The 19,934-nt window shown below is 36.2% G+C and overlaps 1 non-coding gene across 1 annotated transcript; it reads right to left on the bottom strand.

Moving 5' to 3' along the window:
- Positions 1 to 19,321: 19,321 nt before the first annotated feature.
- Positions 19,322 to 19,425, bottom strand: LOC123596575. Its single transcript, XR_006711748.1, has one exon. It is a non-coding gene; the product is annotated as a U6 spliceosomal RNA (small nuclear RNA).
- Positions 19,426 to 19,934: the final 509 nt, after the last annotated feature.

The raw sequence follows: 19,934 nt of genomic DNA, 5'->3' as shown, positions 1-19,934 counted from the left end.
GGGTTTTCTATATACAGTATCATGTCATCTACAAATAGTGAAAGTGCTACTTCTTCTTTACCAATTTGGATGTCTTTCATATATTTTTTTGTCTGATTCCTGTGGCTGGGACTTACAATACTGTGTTGAATAAAAATGATGGAGTGGACATCCTTGTCTTATTCCTGATCTTAGAGGAAAAACTCTCAGTTCTTTTTACCATTGAGTATGGTCTTAGCTGTGGATTTTCATATATGGTCTTTATTATGTTGAAGTATGTTTCCTCTAAACCCTTGTTGAGAGGTTTTATCATGAATGGCTGTTGTACTTTGTCAAATGTTTTTTGTTTTGTTTTGTTTTTTGTTTTTCTGTATCTACTGCGATGATCATATGGTTTTCATCCTTTCTCTTGTCACCATTAAACCAGACTCATGGGAAACTTAGAGGGAATTCTTCAAGTGGAAAGGAAATGTTATTATCAGGAGTAAAAAATCTATGGAAGGAAAAAAATTCACAGGTAAATACAAAGAATAATAAAAGTAGTATATTAATCACTTATAAAACCAGTTTGGAGGTTAAATCACAAAAGCAGTAAAATTAATTTTATCTATAAAAATAAGTCAACTGTTCATAAAATAAAAGGATGTAACATATGACATCATATACATAAAATGTGGGAGGGAGGTAAAAATTTTTGCTTTTATATTAGATTCAAACTTAAGTGACCATCTACTTAATATAGACTGCTATAAAAATAAGATGTTACATATGAAACTAATGGTTACCACAAATCAAAAACCTATAAGAGATGAAAAGAAAGGAATCCAAGCATAACATAAATGAAAACCATCATCACAAGGGAAGTGAGGAAGAGAAGAAAGATAGCAAAGAACTACAAAAACAACCAAAAAATAAGTAACAAAATGGTAGCAAGTACACACCTATCATTAACTACTTTATATGTAAATGGACAAAATGCTCCAACCAAATGGTACAGACTCACTGAATGAATAGAAAGCAAGACCAATTTATATGCTGCCTACAGGAGACTCACTTTAGACCTAAAGATACATGCAGATTGAAAGTGAAGGGATGGAAAAACATTTACCATGCAAATAGAAGCAAAAGGAAAGATGGGGGAGTAATACTTATGCCAAACTAAACAAACTTAAAAAAAAAATACTGTAACAAGACGTAAAGAAGGACATTACATAATGGTAAAGAAAATAATCCAACAAGAGGATACAACAATTGAAAATACTTATGCCTCCAACATGAAAACACCTAAATATATAAAGCAACTATTAACAGATATAAAGGAAGAAAATGAAAGAAATACAATAATAGTAGGGGACTTTAATACCCACCTACATCAATGGATAGATCATCCAGACAGAAAATCAACAAGGAAACAGTGGTTTTGAATGACATATTGGAGCAAATGGATATAACAGATACATTCAGAACATTCCATGCAAAAAGAACAGAATACAAATTCTTTTCAAGTACACATGGTACATTCTCCAGAATAGATGACATGTTAAGCCAATTCTCAAAACAATTCTCAATAAGTTCAAAAATATTAAAATGATATCATGCATCTTTTTTTGTCATGTTTTTATTTATTTTTGAGAGAGAGAGAGAGAGAGAGAGAGAGAGCAAGCAGGGGAGGGGCAGAGAGAGAGGGAGACATAGACCTGAAGCAGGCTCCAGGCTCTGAGTTGTCAGCACAGAGCCTGATGCAGGGCTTGGATCCACAAACCATGAGATAGATCATGACCTGAGCTGAAGTCAGAGGTTTACCCAACTGAGCCACCCAGGTGCCCTATCATGTATCTTTTTAACCACAGTGGTATAAAACTAGAAATCAGTCGTAGGAAAAAATCCAGAAAGAACATAAATACATGGAGGCTAAATACATACGACTAAATAATAAATGGATCAACCAAAAAACCAAAAGGAAAACAAAAAATACATGGTGACAATTGAAAATAAAAACAATGGTCCAAATTCCTTGGGCCACCTCAAGAAAAAGAAAAATCTTAAATAAACAATATAACCATATACCTAAAGGACCCTGAAAAAAAAAGCAAAGCCAAAAGCCAATAGAAGAAAGGAAATAATAAAAATTAGAGCATAAATAAATGAAATAGAGATTAAAAACACAATAGAATAGATTAATAAAACCAGGACTTGGGTCTTGGAAAGATCAACAACATTGAGGAACCTTTTAGCCGGATCCGTTAAGAGAAAAAGAGAGAGGACTCAAATAAATAAAATCAGAAATGAAGGAGAAGAGGTTATAACAGACACCACAGAAATACAAAGGATTATGAGAATATTATGAAAAATTATATGGCAAAAATTTGGACATCCTGAAGAAATGGATAAATTCCTAGAAACATAACCTCCCAAAACTGAATCGGGAATAAAGAGAACATTTGAACAAACCAATTACCAGCAATGAAATTAAATCAGTAATCAAAACCTCCCAACAAACAAAAGTCCAGGACCAGATAGCTTTACAGGTGAATTCTACTAAACACTTAGTGAGTTAATACCTATTCTTTTCAAGCTATTCCATAAATAGAAGAGGGAGGAAAATTTCAAAATACATTCTGGGAGACCAGCATTACGCTAATGCCAAAACCAGATAAAGACAATACAAGTAAAGAAAACTACAGTCCAGTGTCTTAATGAACGTAGATGCAAGAATCCTCAACAAAATATCAGAAACTAAATCCAACAATACATTAAGAGAATCATTCACCACAATCAAGTGGAATTTATTCCAGGGGTGCCAGTGTGGTTCAGTATTTACAAATCAGTCAACATGTTATATCACGTTAACAAGAGAAAGGATGAATACCATACCTTCTCTGCATTCTTAACAATGTCTTGTTAGAAGAAAGGCAAAAAGACAATTTTCTTACACCATTCACGAAAACAAATTCAAAATGGATAAAGGACCTGAATGTAAGACAGGAAACCATCAAAACCCTCGAGGAGAAAGCAGGAAAAAACCTCTCTGACCTCAGCCGCAGCAATTTCTTACTTGACACATCCCCAAAGCAAAGCAAGGGAATTAAAAATAAAAATGAACTATTGGGAACTCACGAAGATAAAAAGCTTCTGCACAGCAAAGGAAACAATCAACAAAACTAAAAGGCAACCAACGGAATGGGAAAAGATATGTGCAAATGACATATCGGACAAAGGGCTAGTATCCAAAATCTATAAAGATCTCACCAAACTCTACACCCGAAAAACAAATAATACAGTGAAGAAATGGGCAGAAAACATGAATAGACACTTCTCTAAAGAAGACATCCAGATGGCCAACAGGCACATGAAAAGATGCTCAACGTTGCTCCTCATCAGGGAAATACAGATCAAAACCACACTCAGATATCACCTCATGCCAGTCAGAGTGGCCAAAATGAACAATCAGGAGACTATAGATGCTGGCGAGGATGTGGAGAAACGGGAACCCTCTTGCACTGTTGGTGGGAATGCAAACTGGTGCAGCCACTCTGGAAAACAGTGTGAGGTTCCTCAAAAAATTAAAAATAGACCTACCGTATGACCCAGCAATAGCACTGCTGGGAGTTTACGCAAAGGATACAGGAGTGCTGATGCATAGGGGCACTTGTACCCCAATGTTTATAGCAGCACTTTCAACAAGAGCCAAATTATCGAAAGAGCCTAAATGTCCATCACCTGATGAATGGATAAAGAAATTGTGGTTTATATACACAATGGAATACTACATGGCAATGAGAAAGAATGAAATATGGCATTTGGTAGCAACGTGGATGGAAATGGAGAGTGTTTTGCTAAGTGAAATAAGTCATACAGAGAAAGACAGATACCATATGTTTTCACTCTTATGTGGATCCCGAGAAACTTAACAGAATACCATGGAGGAGGGGAAGGAAAAAAAAAAGGTTAGAGAGGGAGGGAGCCAAAACATAAGAGACTCTTAAAAACTGAGAACGAACTGAGGATTGATGGGGGTGGGAGGGACGGAAGGGTGGGTGATGGGTATTGAGGAGGGCACCTGTTGGGATGAGCACTGGGTGTTGTATGGAAACCAATTTTACAATAAATTTCATATTTATAAATAAAAAATAATAAATAAATAAATAAATAAATAAATAAATAAAGGCAAAAAGACAATTAACCAGAACTTTCCAACACTGTGTTAAAAATATGGTGTTCTAAATATTAAGCTTTTAAAAGTCCACTCATGGCTATATGAAAATTATTCTTTAAACTAATAGTAACATTCTTCATTTCATTCTAATATTCTTTTCTACCATAACTACTAGAAAACCTTTTTTCTTCACACCACACCATCCTCTCTTCACTTTTACATCCTGTCTCAACCAGTTTTTTAGGTTTCTATTCACAGTTATGATCCTCCCTCCTGAAATGTCAGCTCTGGCCACCTAGGGGGAGATTAACCCCCACTGTAATTATGCCTACACTTGCAAGCTGATTGGAGAGTACCCCAATCACAGAAGCTAATTCTGTAAACATTTAGTATTCCTGTATAAACGTGGATTTAACCCTGAAATGGTCTGTAAACATACAAAATAAGTATATAAGGCACAGCTCAGAGCAAAAAAAGAAGTATGGTGTCCTGCCAAAATTTTCATGTGCTACTTGCTTAGATTGCCAAACACTGTTCAGGGACCAGTATTACATGGGGCAGCCTTTGGACTGGGGTGACTTATTTCCCTGTGTTAATCAAATTTCTTATAAATCTATTCAATAAAGCTATTTTATATTTAAAATTTTGAATTATTTATTAAATCCCCAGTGTGTATGTATGAGTGTGTGTGTGTGTGTGTGTGTGTGTGTATTTAGCTTGTGTTTTAGGTATTGTTCGCTCTAGTGATTTATACAAATTTACTGAATTATTCAGAAGTAGATTAAAAAAAGAAGTAGAGAAATAAATTGAATATGAAAGGTAAAATAACATGTGGGCAAATCCATAGATTTTTCATTACATCCCATCCTAATGCAAGCTTTCATTTTGTTTTGTTTTTTAATTGTCAAGTTAAAATTCACTAAAATTAGGTTAAAGGATGTCATCCAAATTAGAATAGTCACAAAGATGGATAAAAACTTGTCACAGCTAGATAATAGATAATCGATTGTCAAAGGATGTCTTGGAGGAAAGAAAATACACTTATGATAATATTTATGAGCCTTTATTAAAAACGTAGTTTAAATTCACAAAAGCTAAAAAGCAAACAAAAATGAGATGAAAACGAAGGTACAGCTATACTGTGTACAGATTTAGATTTTGATTCTCCACAGCCCTTTGTCTAAAATGTTGCAGCTGAAATTAGCCCTATTTAAAGATGGAACCATCCTTATACATCTGCATTTAACCAAATTCCTATCTTTACTTCATCTTCATTTAAATGTAGAATTTGAGGGGCACCTGGGTGGCTCACCTGGTTAAGCATTCGACTCTTGGTTTTCACCTTAGGTCATGATCTCATGGTTGGTAAGTTTGAGCCGTTCTGAGAGCCTGCTTGGGATTCTTTCTCTCTCTTCCTTTCTATCCCTCCCCTGCTGGCATTTCTCTCTCTCTCTCTCTCTCTCTCTCTCAAAATAAATAAATAAAAATTAAATGTAGACCTGGAGACAATCTGCCTATTTTTCCAACTTTATTTTTTTAAATGTTTATTTATTTCTGAGACAGAGAGAGACAGAGCATGAGTGGGGAGGGGCAGAGAGAGAGGGAGACAGAGAATCTGAAGCAGGCTCCAGGCTCTGAGCTGTCAGCACAGAGCCCAATGCGGGGCTCAGACTCACAAACCATGAGATCATGACCCAAGCCAAAGTCAGTGGCTCAACCTACTGAGCCACCCAGGCACCCCTCAAACTTTATTCATCAGAAATGTTTAAAAACCCTTGCATTACCTTTTACTGCCTAAATCATGTAGGTTTGGACCAATCATAACTACTTTTTTGTCAAATCAAGTTTTACCCAGCCCACATGACCAAATTGTGTCAATACTACTGAGAGACACTAGCTTTTTGACTTCAGAATCAATTTTAAATTCTTAATATACTTCTTTCTTTAACCTCTGACTCAAGAAAGAAAAGCCTGCAGGCAATGCCAATCCAACTTAATGTGATAGTTCTTTGTTTAACTGCATTTTACCAAAAGGAATAAAAATCTGTGTTACGATTTTATGCACCATGGTTTTTATACATCATTGGTTTTATAGTTTTGTTGAATATTACTTACTCTTTCTCATTAAATTTTCCTAGAACTTACTATATTTAAGATGTGGTAATATTTTCTTTTTTCAAAATGAAATATGAGTAGCCATTAAAAGTAGTTTACTGCTGGGGCGCCTGGGTGGCGCAGTCGGTTAAGCGTCCGACTTCAGCCAGGTCACGATCTCACGGTCTGTGAGATCGAGCCCCGCGTCAGGCTCTGGGCTGATGGCTCGGAGCCTGGAGCCTGTTTCCGATTCTGTGGCTCCCTCTCTCTCTCTCTGACCCTCCCCCGTTCATGCTCTGTCTCTCTCTGTCCCAAAAATAAATAAACGTTGAAAAAAAAAAAAAATTTAAAAAAAAAAAAAAAAAAAAAGTAGTTTACTGCAAAAGATTTGGTCTCACTTTCAGGTAACATTTTTTACTACATTTGCTTTCTACTTAATTTCAGAAATGTATCTAACTCTACTGAATTTATTTATTTCTCCTTAATGAATCAATGTAATTATGAGGGTTTCATCAATGTATAAGTACATACAGCTATTAACATAATGTTTGTATCTAATTTACCTTAAATCTCCGACTTGAAACGGTTTTCCTTTCTTTTTATTTTATCTTAATGAAAACTCACTGTGTATATTAAGAATAATATTTAAAAGAGAAGTCACATTTGAATTATGGAAGAATAGTCACAACCCTGAATAGTCACAATCATCCAGGATGATTAAATATCTGAATTTGACATTTTCTTCTTTCCCCAACTGGTACAAACACATGACACTTTATTTTTTCTAGTTCAAAAATCTCACACAAAGTCAGCTACACTAGAAGCTGATGCTATTTGCTCTAACCTTTCTACAACACTGCCAGTTCAAGAAAACAGATGGTCTATTCTTAAGTAAGTATTTAAGGGGGAAAAAAAGAACAACTCTGCACCTAAATTGGAAAAGAATGAAAATGTATGTAAGTGTATGAAAATGTAAGTATTTTTCACAGTATTACTCTTAAATTACATTCACCCAACCCTGTTTTTATGTAGATCCTATTTTTATTTCATTAGATTGGTTTCATCTTTTTTTCAATGTTTTGTTTTCTTTAATTAAAAAAATTGTGTTCAGGTATAATTAACATAGTGTTATAGTAGTTTCAGGTATGAATATAATGATTCAATAATTCTATATATTATACATTGCTCATCAAGATAAATGTACTCTTGATCCCCTTTATCTATTTCGACCCTTCCCCACCCACCTCCCCTCAGTTTGTATTCTGTATTTAAGAGTCTGTTTTTGTCTTTGTTTTTTGTATCTTAAATTCCACATATAAGTGAAATCATGTGGCTATTTGTCTTTGATTTATTTCACTTAGCATTATACTCTCTAGGTCCATTTATGTTGTTGCAAATGGCAAGGCCTGATTCTTTTCTTTTTTAAGTTTATTCATTTTGAGAGAGAGAGAGAGAGAGAGAGAGAGCACTCGTGAATGTGAGCAGAAAGAGGCGGGGGAGCAAAGAGAGAGAGAATCCCAAGCCAGCTCCTTACTGTCAGGGCACAGCCCCATGCCCAACGCAGAGCTCAAACTCAGGAACCATGAGATCATGACCTAAGTATAGGTGACCTAAATATATGATCATGATCATAAATATATATGTACGTATTTCTTTATATATATAAATATATATGTACATATTTCTTTATATATATAAATAGATATATATGTACATATATATTTATATATATAAATATATACCACTTCTTTTTTCATCGATGGATGGAGATACTTGGGTTGTTTTCATATCTTGACTTTTGTAAATAATGCTGCAGTAAACATAGGGATGCATATATCTTTTCAAATTGATATTTTCATTTTCTTTGAGTGAATACCCCACAGTGGAATTACTGGATGATATGGCAATTCTATTTTTAGTTTTTTAAGGAAGCTCCATACTGTTTGCACCATGGCTACACCAGTCTGCATTCCCACCAACAGTACACAAGGATTCCTTCTCCGCATCATCTCTGACCCTCATTATTTCTTGTGTTTTTTATTTTAGCCATTCTGACAGGTGTAATGTGTTATCTCATTGTAGTTTTAATTTGTATTTCTGTAATGATTAGTGATATTGAGCATCTTTTCATGTGTCTGTTGACCATTTGTATGTCTCCTTTGGAAAAAGGTCTATTCAGGTCCTTAGTCCATTTTTTCATCAGATAAATAAGATGTATAAGTTCTTTATACATTTTGAACATTAACCCCTTATCAGATACATCATTTGCAAATATCTTCTCCCATTCAGTAGGTTCCTTTTTTGTTTTAATAGTTTCCTTTGCTGTGAACAAGCTTTTTATTTTGGTGTTTCCATATCTTCTTTTGATTATCATGCCTTGAAATAGTAAGTGCAAAAAGGCTGTGGATACAGGCCTGCAGCAGGCTACCCAGATATTTGTCCAGGATAATAATGAACCATCAGTAAACATATTTATTTTTATTTACTTTCATGTAATATTGTCTTTCAGTTAGTTATAAATTCACTTGGGTGCCCATCTAGTCCACATTTTATTATCATGCCCAAAAGACCATCAAAAATATCTATGCCATTGGGGTGCATGGGTGGCTCAGTCAGTTAAGCATCTGACTCTTGATTTCAGCTCACGTCATGATCTCATGGTTCGTGGGAGAGCTCTGCATCAGGCTCTGTGCCCACAGCAGGGAGCCTGCTTGGGATTTTCTCTCTCTCTCTCTCTCTCTCTCTCTCTCTCTCTCTCTCTCTCTGCCTCTCCCTCTCTCACTCTCTCTCTCTCAAAATAAATAAACATAAAAATATCTACGTCACATTTCTTTTTTTTTAATGTTTATTATTTTTGAGAGAGAGAAAGACACAGAGCAAGCAGGGGAAAGGTAGAAAGAGAGGGAGACACAGAATTGGAAGCAGGCTCAAGGCTCTGAGCTATCAGCACAGAGCCCAACGTCGGGCTCAAACTCACAGACTGTGAGGTCATGACCTGAGCTGAAGTCAGCCGCTTAACCAACTGAGCCACCCAGGCGCCCCTCTATGTTACATTTCTTATCAAATTTCAGATATACTATGCTTACAGCATTTTCCAAATATTCCTGGTCAAGATCACTATTTTTAGAAACTTTTGATAATTCAGTATTACTTAATCTTAGCCATCCATCCTATATCCGAATGATTACCATTTGCTTTCTGAAAGCTCAAAAGCCATCTTATAAAAATTCATTCTAGAATTTTACCATGACTTTGAACTCCATGAAATATTATGTTTTGTAGATAGACTCATCATTACTTTTTAAAATTACGGCCTTTTCTTATTCTCATTCTTATTTCTCATAATTTTATGCCTTTATACAGTAGGTTAAGTTCTGGGAAATCACTAAGTGTGTGTCTTAGGATCCAGGAATTCCCAAAATGGAAAGTAGCCTGAAGTGGTCCAGAAATGGAAAAAAGAAATAAAAGCTTGCCAGTGGTTGTCATTTTTATGGTATATATGGTTAGCTCTATAAGCTAATTCTTAAGACTTTAATTAACTTCATTTAGAAAATATCACAGTGCCTGCATTTTAACAGATTTACACACTAAGAGTATACCAGCCTAATCATTCTTGTCTACACACCTCCACTTTTTCCCTTTCTATACACTGAAATAATAAAAATAATAAAGTATGTAATTGGATTAAAATATCAGGCTATTGTGTAGTGATTTAAGACTAGAGGAAATAGAGTCTATCTATATTTGATTTTTTGTTATTGCTATTGTAATTATAATTAAGAACAAGACTGTTGAAATAAAACAATATCAGATATAGTACACTTATTCTGCATACATGTCTTTTTGGATAATAAAATATAGGAATAAACAACAAATAGAAATATAGCTCATCAATATTTATCCCATATAAGCTATGTCAGTTTTTTCCTAAAAATAAATCCAGGGAATTTGCAATACTTTTTTGGATATTTGGATTACTTGGGATTTTTCAAATGAAAAGTTTCCAAGGAGATGTGATTAATACCATGTACATGTTGTTTCCATATATTAGCAGACTTCCCTATTTAAGCATATATTTTGGAAGCATATTTGACTTTGATAGCTTATAACATATTCATTTTGAATGCAGAATATATATATATATATATATATATAGTATAACATATATATAAAACAAGTATATATATATATATGCATATATATATATACATATACATATATGCATATATACATATACTTTTTTAGGCATCCATGTAACACATTATGTGTTTCTATTTCAAATGTATTAAATTATACAAAACTGAGAAAACTAATACTCATTTTCATAGACTTATACATTAACATATAAGGTATATACTTCTATTTCCCTTTTTCTTTTTGTTTTCCAATTCCATTCATTTGTTCTCTTATTTGCTTAAAAATTGAGTGCCTACTATATGAAAGTCTTCAGTTATACTCTAAAGAATAAGATTAAAATATATATAACATAATTATATATATATAACTTAATTATATATAGTGTATAGTGTCCTTACCTCGACTGTTCCTAATTATATATAGTGTGTATATATATATATATATATATATATATATATATATATATATATAACTTAATTATATATAGTGTATAGTGTCCTTACCTCGACTGTTCCTAATTCTTTCCAAACTGGTATCAGTAGAAAAGCAAATGTATAAACCAACAACTTTCTCTTAGTATGATAAAGTGAATGCCTGTGTCAGGTATGATGAAAACAGAAAGAAAGACATAGCTGCATTTGCCAGGAGAGGATGCTTACATGGGTGGGAATAAGAGCTGCTAACATTTGCTTATGGCATATTGCCGCTTCTTTCTGCTATCACTCATAAACAGTTGATCCCCCTACTACTCCATAATCCATCATCTCCAAATTGATGTGGCCGATTTGCATTTCATTGCTTAGATCAGTGATACACATTGCCATACTACTATTAATGATTATAAAGAGTGTAAAAAGTGCTTAACTTACAATCAGGGTAGAACTGGAACACTTGGGAGACTATGTAAGACCCAATTAATATTAATTAATGATAATGTCAGTACACTTCAGACTGTACTTTCTTCTGCAAATTAAAATGATGTGATGAGAATAAACCGGCAGTTGGGATGTTTCATAGAACAAAGATACTTTTTCCTTCCATCTCTCTTAATCAGTTGCTTATGTTTACTTTTAAAAATTACATTTTCATAACAACATGGACACAGTACCTCCCGCCAGTATTTTCTTTCTTTCTTATTATTTGTGTGTGTGTGTGTGTGTGTGTGTGTGTGTGTGTGTGTGTGTTTGTATCTCTAGGGGACGTGGAGAACTATTCCATCTGTGGAAGACTTGTGATGAAGTTCCTTGCAGTTCTTTTAATGATTATGAAATGAAGAATTTGACTTAGTTCAAGCAGCCATACTTGTAGTCATTACACCTGCAGCCTCCTTGTGCATCAGTCCTAGGGCATCATGCCAAAAGATGAAATGGCGTTTTGATTGGATAAATCTAATAGCTCATGGGTATAATGCCATGCTTCCTTGACTTATGTTTGTGTTGTTGTTGTTGTTGTTGTGGGGTTTTGGGGTTTTGGTTTTTTTGTTTGTCTGTTTGTTTTTAGTACATGATAGGAAACCCTCAAACATTATGATGTAGGCATTGCAGTGCTCAGCACAGGACAACTCAAGCAAACAAAAGACATCATAACTCACAGGTGTTATATCTTATCTATAAATTACCAGCCGCTATGGCTGACAGTGAGGAACTGACCCCCATCCATCTCCACATTGCATTCAGCTCTCACAAAGTCTATGAGCAAAGAAGTAAAACATGATTTATGATAAGTTGCAAGATACCACGCTTGCATATTGCTGTGTGTGGAGCAGAGATCAATTCGTGGCTTACAAATTTGTCACAGGACAGTGCATCTTCCAGTCTGCCACCTTCAAATTAAGTGTCATGATGAGAGAAAAATATGGCAATGTCTTGGGAAAAAATAGCACATTTTGATTAGGTTACAGAAATGGTGTGGGATAACAAAAGACAGGAAACTAGAGTTCTCACTTGGTCACAGCATTCAGTTTAAGATCAAGGAGATAAAAATAGGAGAGCAAATACATAAAATGGAAGAAGAATCCTTATAACTAAATGAAGATGGCATTTGAGATTGTAACATAGAAGAAAAAACATTATTGGTCATTCCCAAGGGAGCTGACCTACCTCTAGCTCCTATTAATTCTAAACATTGGGAGGGAAACCAGCTTGGAGCTTTATATTCAAATAAATTTATGCATGAATCACCATTCTGTGAATATTTATTTGGAAAATTTTAATTTATGTTATTTCTTATTTTATGGCTTTGAAGGTGAGGCAGATTAGGGACAGATGATCAAATGGTGGACACTTTTATTTCTTTTTCTAAAAACAACTGTAAATTATTCTTATTTTAAGGCTTAGACTTAAAAATCTATCTTGGGCTAATGAGTAGGGCAATTAAACAATTAAAATACTGCTGACTCATAAATATAAAATAAAAATAAAAAAAATAAAAAGGATGGGGTGCCTGGGTGGCTCAGTCAATGGAGCGTCCTACTTCAGCTCAGGTCATGATCTCACAGTCTGTGGGTTTGAGCCCCGCGTCGGGCTCTGTGCTGACAGCTCAGAACCTGGAGCCTGCTTCTGATCCTGTGTCTCCCTCTCTCTCTGCCCCTCCCCCAGTCTCACTTTGTCTCACTCTGTCTCTCAAAAATAAATAAATATTAAAAAAAATTTAAAATAAAATGCTGCTGACTCATGTACACATGACTCTGCAGATGCAGATCTTCCTTTCTAGGACTTTTCAGAAGCTTTGTGGATTTGACATGTATTCATTCCAGTTGCTTATATCAATACCACAAGATAGAATCAGCAGGCATGAGGTTGGCCTTCAAATTCCTCCTACTTTAGACAAAGAGCAAAAGATCTATGTGATGTATGTAAGTTAATTGTAGGTTTTACCTTAACATATCAGAATTACCCAGATAGTCAGCATGATAAATGCCTTCTTGCATTGCACGCATATTTTTAAAACTAGCATGTCCACCTCTGAATTCTTGGTTTTTCCTTAAACCTGTTTTTATTCTACCTCAGTAAATGTCATTTCCATTGTCCCAGTTGTCTACATTATATATCTGGGGATCTCTTTGACACTTTCTTTTCCATCACCTTGTCTACCTCCTACTTCCCTTAATCCTATCAGTTTTACTCCAAAATCAATGTCTAGGGTACCCGGTTCTCTTTCTATTACCACCGTCCCCAGTGCACACCGCCTGTATCTCTTTCTGCCACTATGGAAATGATTTCTCGATTGGTCTCACCATTTCCACTCTCTATTCCAATGATTTTTTTTTTTTTTGAGAGAGAGAGAGAGAAAGAGAGAGCGAGTGGAGTGAGAGACAGAGGGAGAGGGAGAGAGATAATCCCAAGAAGGCTCCACACTCAGAGTGGAGCCAGACACAAGGCCCAATCCCAGAACCCTGGGATTATAACCTGAGCCTAAATCAAGAGTCGTACGCTTAACCAACAGAGCCACCCAGGTGCCCTAATGATATTTCTTAAAAATTAAATCTAAATGTGATCCTTCCATTTTATAAAGCCCTCAGTACTTTACCATTTCAGATAAGGTTAAACTATAAATCTTTAACAAGGTTCTTCAGTTTCTGGCTACTTCCTGTGTCTTCAGCTCTAACTCGCATGGTACTTTCCTTCTCCCTTGCTATGCTCAGGCATCTGGCTCCCTTTTCAATCGTTTGGGTGTTTCTTACTCTTTGCTTGTACTATTCTCTGTGCTCAGAATCTTTCTTCCCCACCCCATGCTTGAGTAACTGATGTTCATCCTCTGGAAATGCTGTCCCTAACCTAAGCGTAATGTATCGTGTTATCCCTTTTAATAGTGTCCTAGATTCTCATAAAACTTACCAAAATTTGTATTTTTTAAATTTTGTATTTGTTTATTCAATACCATTTTTGTCCACTTAACTGTAGACGTCACTAAGTCAGACCTTATTATTTACTGCTGTGCATCCTGCGTGTAGCACAGCCCTTGATCCCGATCTGCACTTCATCAATACTTGTTGTGTAAGAGTTATGAATCTCAAACCATAAACTCAAACGTGTGAGATATGTCCATGTCTTTCTTTCCTTTAATGAAGGTGAATCTTATTCTGGGCTTTATTTTATTGGGCTGGTAGGAAATTTAAGTACAAACGTTTTTAGGACTTTCTCCCCATGGAAGGATCATACTGAAGCCCATTGGTGACTTGAAATGGGGATGGTCCATAACTTAAGCCTCCGTGTTCATAGCTGGCAACTGCATGGTTTCAAGGTCATGAGGACCCTTTTAGTCTGATGGCTTTCTGTCTCTATGCCATGGGGGGCAAATGAGAATTTTAGTCAATGCTAAAAAGCTGTGCAAAGTTCAGTCTCCTTCAGCACACTTTCTTTCTGAGCTGCTATCAACTTCCCAGGGCACCCCCAGAGAGAAGGGGGCAGGTCTTGTCTGCCTGCAAAGCTCTCTCCCCTTCTCTGTGTAAGGGGGATCATTCTGGTCCCTCTCTTCAACAAAGCTCACCTCTTCTCTCCTCTTGTTGCTTTCAAAGATATTTGCCAGGCACACAGGATCTGGGCACAATGTCTGAGAGAGAATCTGAAGTCCTACCTTCCTACTAGCCACATGGCTTCAAACCACTCTGAACCTCAGTTCCCTAATCTTTAAAAATGGAATGACAATGGTCCCTACCTTGAGGGATTATTAAAGGAATAAATATACATGTCTTGGAAAAAAGACAGGCTCATTATAAACACAGAAGAAATGTTAGTTTTTATTACTATTCTAGGTCCAATCTGGAGAACTTCTGTTTTTGACTCAGTATTGACAACTTCACCTGGAGCAATGAGGTGCAAAAGGGTTTGGTTTTAATCTTCCTCCCAGGACATATTCTACAAAGTAAGACTTGTTTGTCTTTTCACCACTATATCTCTGACACCTAGAATGATGTCCAGCCTTCAGTACTCCAGCCTCCATAAATACTTGTTGAAGAGCTCATTAAAAATCACTGCCGGGTGCCTGGGTGGCTCAGTCATTAAGCATCTGATTTCGGCTCAGGTCATGATCTCTCGGTTTCTGAGTTCGAGCCCCATATCTGTGTGGAGGCTGCTTGGGATTCTCTTTCTCTCCCTCTCTCTCTGTTCCTTCCCCGCTCACACACGCTCTCTCACCCTCTCCCTCAAAAATAAATAAATATTGAAAAAAACTCCCTGTCTCGTTTCTATAGTGTTACAGGAAGACAGGGGGCCCATACGTGAAGTACAGTGTGACAGGAAGAGTGATGTGGTGAGAGCCCTGCATGACTGGCTACGGGGACAGGGTGGCTGGAGCTGCGCACTCACTAGGTTCACTATAAGCAAAATGAGAAGCTTGACGTCGTGTCAGGGGTCAAGAGCAGAAGAATCCAAGGGACCTGACATTCAGCAAATGTGAAACAAGTCCCTGGGAAATGAAGAGACCCAGGGTTCCTTAAGGGGTAGGCCTACCTGGGTCTGACAGTGGCCAGGTAGCAGCTTGCAATGTTGTTGTTTCCTCATGCATTATATGCAAAAGAGAATGGTGCCCACTTCATGGGGTTGCTGTGAGGATTAAACCAGTGAATTTATGGCAAATCCCTCAGAAGAATGCCTGGAAAGAGTGAGTTCACGGTGGTGTGGGCCACCAGGAGTATCCCCCACAAGATCCCACGTTCCGGAAAGCAGAACACACCTGTCTGATTTGCAATTGGACCCTTGGCACCTTACACACCTCTTGAAGTCTAGCAGGTGCTCAGCAATTATTTGTTTAATTAATGAGCAGGAGGGAAGTTGAATCAGGGGCAGAAAACAGTGTGTGATCTGGCTCTTGAGAGGGAGTTCAAGATGCAAAGGAAGCAGAGGGTAAGTGAGGGTTTTTCCAGACTGGGAACAACTTGAACGCAGACAAGAGGAAGGAAACAGCACGGGCTGAGCCTGGGAGCCTGTGCAGTTCAGCGAGTCTAGCACAGCAGGACATGGAAAAGGGGTCAGAAATAAGGCAGGTGCCAGAAGTAGATGGCTTTGCATTTGGCCAAGCTCATCTATGTGCAGCTTAATGTGTAGTTTTCTTTATACGATTAATTCATTAACCCTACTGAGGACAAAAAACCTTGTTAAGAAGTCAACCAAGGAGTTTCAGCACACTTAATCCTTTATCCTGGATCTTTCTCATTTTGTTTTACTCTGATTGAATACTACCATCTACCAAACTATTCCTAAGTATTCTTGTTTGTTTTTTATGAGGCACAGGTGATAAACCTGAATACTGATGCCACAATCTTAGAAACTCTAATGACACTTACAAGGGACAAGAAAGAACAGTCAAATTTTAGGTTTTGCCACGCTAATTGTCCATCATCTTAAATACTGACTTTTTAAAATTTTGAAATATTTCCACATATTAGACAATGAGAAGGTGATAATAGTTCACAAAACTAGTAAACCTATCTTTAAGATCTTTGTGATACAAACATAACTTCTACATTTATCAACGCAAGATGTTTTTCCCCCTACTTTCTATTCTACATATCATCTAAATCTTTTTCTCCAGGAAGATGGACTTTTACAAATTAAGAATTACTAGTGGTTTGTTTTATCAAGAAATAGTTTTTTGTGAAATCTAAAAAACCAAAACCTTCATAGGAAAAGAGATCAGACTTCTTACCAGAGGCTAAGCAGGGGGAGGGGGAAGTAGAGGAAGGGGCTTAAAAGGTACAAACTTCTAGTTACAAGATAAATAAGTGCCAGAGATGTAATGTACAATGTGATGACTGTAGTTAATATTACTGTATGATATATAGGAAAGTTGTCAAGAGAGTGAATTCCAAGCATTCTCATCACAAGAAGAATACTTTTTCCTTTATTCTCTTTTCTTTTTATTACATCTGTATGGGAAAAACGGGTGCTAGCTGAACCTATTGGGGTAGCCATTTCACTGTATATATAAGTCAGACCACCATGTTGTATGTTTAATTTGTACAGTAACAAATGTCAATTATTTCTCAAGAAAATGGAGAAAAGTAGCTTGTTACCATGTCAGCAAACTTACGTTTTCCTATTTGTTAGTACTTGAAAACGCCCTTGATTAAAATGGCCAAGCCTGTCTCATCATCACCAAAGTTTGTCAACTCCTCTTCACCCTTCACGTGCCCCTGCCCAGACTTCCAAAGTATTCTGTGTATATCTCTTTCATGGGATAGCTCACTATGCACATTGTATTTGCATCTATGCGTGTGGCTTATTTCCTACTAAATTGCAAGTTCCTTGAAAGAGATTCAATGCCTACAGGGGATTCTGACATATCACGTGCCCCCAAAATGTAAAACGAACAAACAAAAAACCTGGAATAAAATGAAAGAAAAAGTATGTTTCTACAAATGCATGACTTCAAGTTAGAATAGCCATCATAGGGGTGCCTGGGTGGCTCAGTCGGTGAAGCATCTGACTCGGTTTCAGCTCAGGTCATGATCTCATGGTGCGTGAGTTTGAGCCCTGCATCTGGCTCTGCACTGACAGCATGGTGGCTGCTTGGGATTCGGTCTTCCTCTCTCTTGGCCCCTCCCCTGCTCCCTCTCTATCTCTCTCTCTTAATAATAAATAAACATTTTTGTAAAAAGTCTCTAAAAAAATAGAATACCCATTATAGTAGAACTCATAATTTATATCAGGTTTCGAACCACAAATGTATTCACTAGTTATGGAAAAATATAAAGAATTATATTTTTTAATCTGTCCTTTGAATATCTCTTTATTCTTACATTCTGAGAATCTTTCTTCATGTTGTAAGCTTAAAAAGTAGAGTTTTAGAGTGATCGCCAAGAGGAAAATAAAGTATAATTTTGTCTCTTCCTTTTCTCATAGCATTTACCTATTCAAAAACTTGACTACAATAACTATTTTTTTAATAAACCATTTTTTTCTTTGTTTATTCTCTGGATGGGAAGTTGCTGTCAAGCCAGGGAATGTATTTCCCTGTTTCACTCCACGTAGTTGCAGCCACATTACTAATATTGTGTCATGTGACAGCAGTTACACATGTCATGAAGATTAATACGTCATGTTGTCTTCCCATTCTGCAGCACGATCAGAGACTGTAGATGGAAGGTGACAGCACCACAAGACAGAAGGAGCCTGGGTCCTTCTGGAAATGTTTGCAACAGAGCCACCCCTGAAAGCCATCCTATTAAAAATATTCACATTGTACTTTAAAACACTGGAGTAGGAAATACGCATTTATTGTAATTATGGAGAGTTGAGGTTACTTGTGACATCAGGTAGCATTAACTTGCCTAAAATGCCAGAACACTTAAGAATGCGTTTAAATGTCATGATGTCATTAATATTGTACAGAAAAGGACTCAGTATGGCCTAGAGCAAACACTGGATTTATTGTGTTGCAAAGTTTTGGTTTGAAACCCTGCTTTAAAAAACACAGGACTTTAGGTGGGTCACTTCACCGCATTACTCCACATCCCTGAAAAGGATGTAGCAACAAAACAAAACCAGATGAGATGATATGCATAAATCCCACAAAAATCAAAAAAGCACTGTCTGACTTTAAGGAGAATTATAATTGTCATCAAATGAAACAATCAGTAAATAATTGTGCTTCGTCTACAGAATGTAAGAAAGTCGTAGTCATTGCCATCAACCTTGGGCAAACAGCATGAGTTAATATTTCATTGGTAAAACATGAGGTTTCTTTGGATGCTCTTCATCTGAACCTACTTCCTTCCCTCACTATCTGTAAATGATTGACTTTGAGAGCTGGGTTTCAGTGATTGAATCTAATGAAGCTTGAGTATCAGGGCAATCTATTGCCCGGTACACTTCCAAAGGCCGATTTTATTTTTATTTTTTATTTTTTATTTTTGGCTTCTTAAGATTTTAATTCCAGTACAGTTAACATACAGTGTTATATTAATTTCAGGTGTACAATATAGTGATTCAATAATTCCATATATCACCTAGTGATAAAAAGATGGAACACTTCACAGATTTGTTTGTCATCTTTACACAGGGACCATGCTAATCCTCTCCATATCGTTCTAATTTTTAGTACAATGTGTTGTCAAAACAAGCACCCAAAAAGGCCAATTTTAAGCAATTATAAACATATCCTTATTTTTTTGTTGTTGGATGGGAATTGTAGAAAATAGAATTTATCTGAATTCCTATAATTCTAAAGCAAACATTTGTGACAGTGCTGCAAACAGCAAGCACAACTGTGTGACTATATGAGCAGTCACATATTTTTCCAGATCCCAACATTTCAGATCCATCTTTGTCTGACGCTAAGAGACCTGCAAAACTGTTATTGATACAGCAAAATGGTTCTGAATCTCAGAGTTCTTATATGAAAACAATTTGATACAAGTTTTCCAAATGTTGACAGTTCTAAAATTTTTACATGGCATTACCAATAACAAATGATGAAACTTAAAGAAATCTTCCTAAAGATCAAATTTTGATCAATCAGACAAGAAGCAAGACATTCTTTCCATTGTCCCCTAGAAAATACTTTTCAATTATTATTTGAAACTATAAAATAGCAATAAAAAAAGGAAAGAAATATAAATAGCATTGCA

The sequence above is a fragment of the Leopardus geoffroyi genome, chromosome B1 (assembly GCF_018350155.1).
Source record: "Leopardus geoffroyi isolate Oge1 chromosome B1, O.geoffroyi_Oge1_pat1.0, whole genome shotgun sequence".
In the NCBI taxonomy this organism is placed as follows: domain Eukaryota; kingdom Metazoa; phylum Chordata; class Mammalia; order Carnivora; family Felidae; genus Leopardus; species Leopardus geoffroyi.
This window is presented reverse-complemented; position numbering and strand designations above follow the sequence as displayed.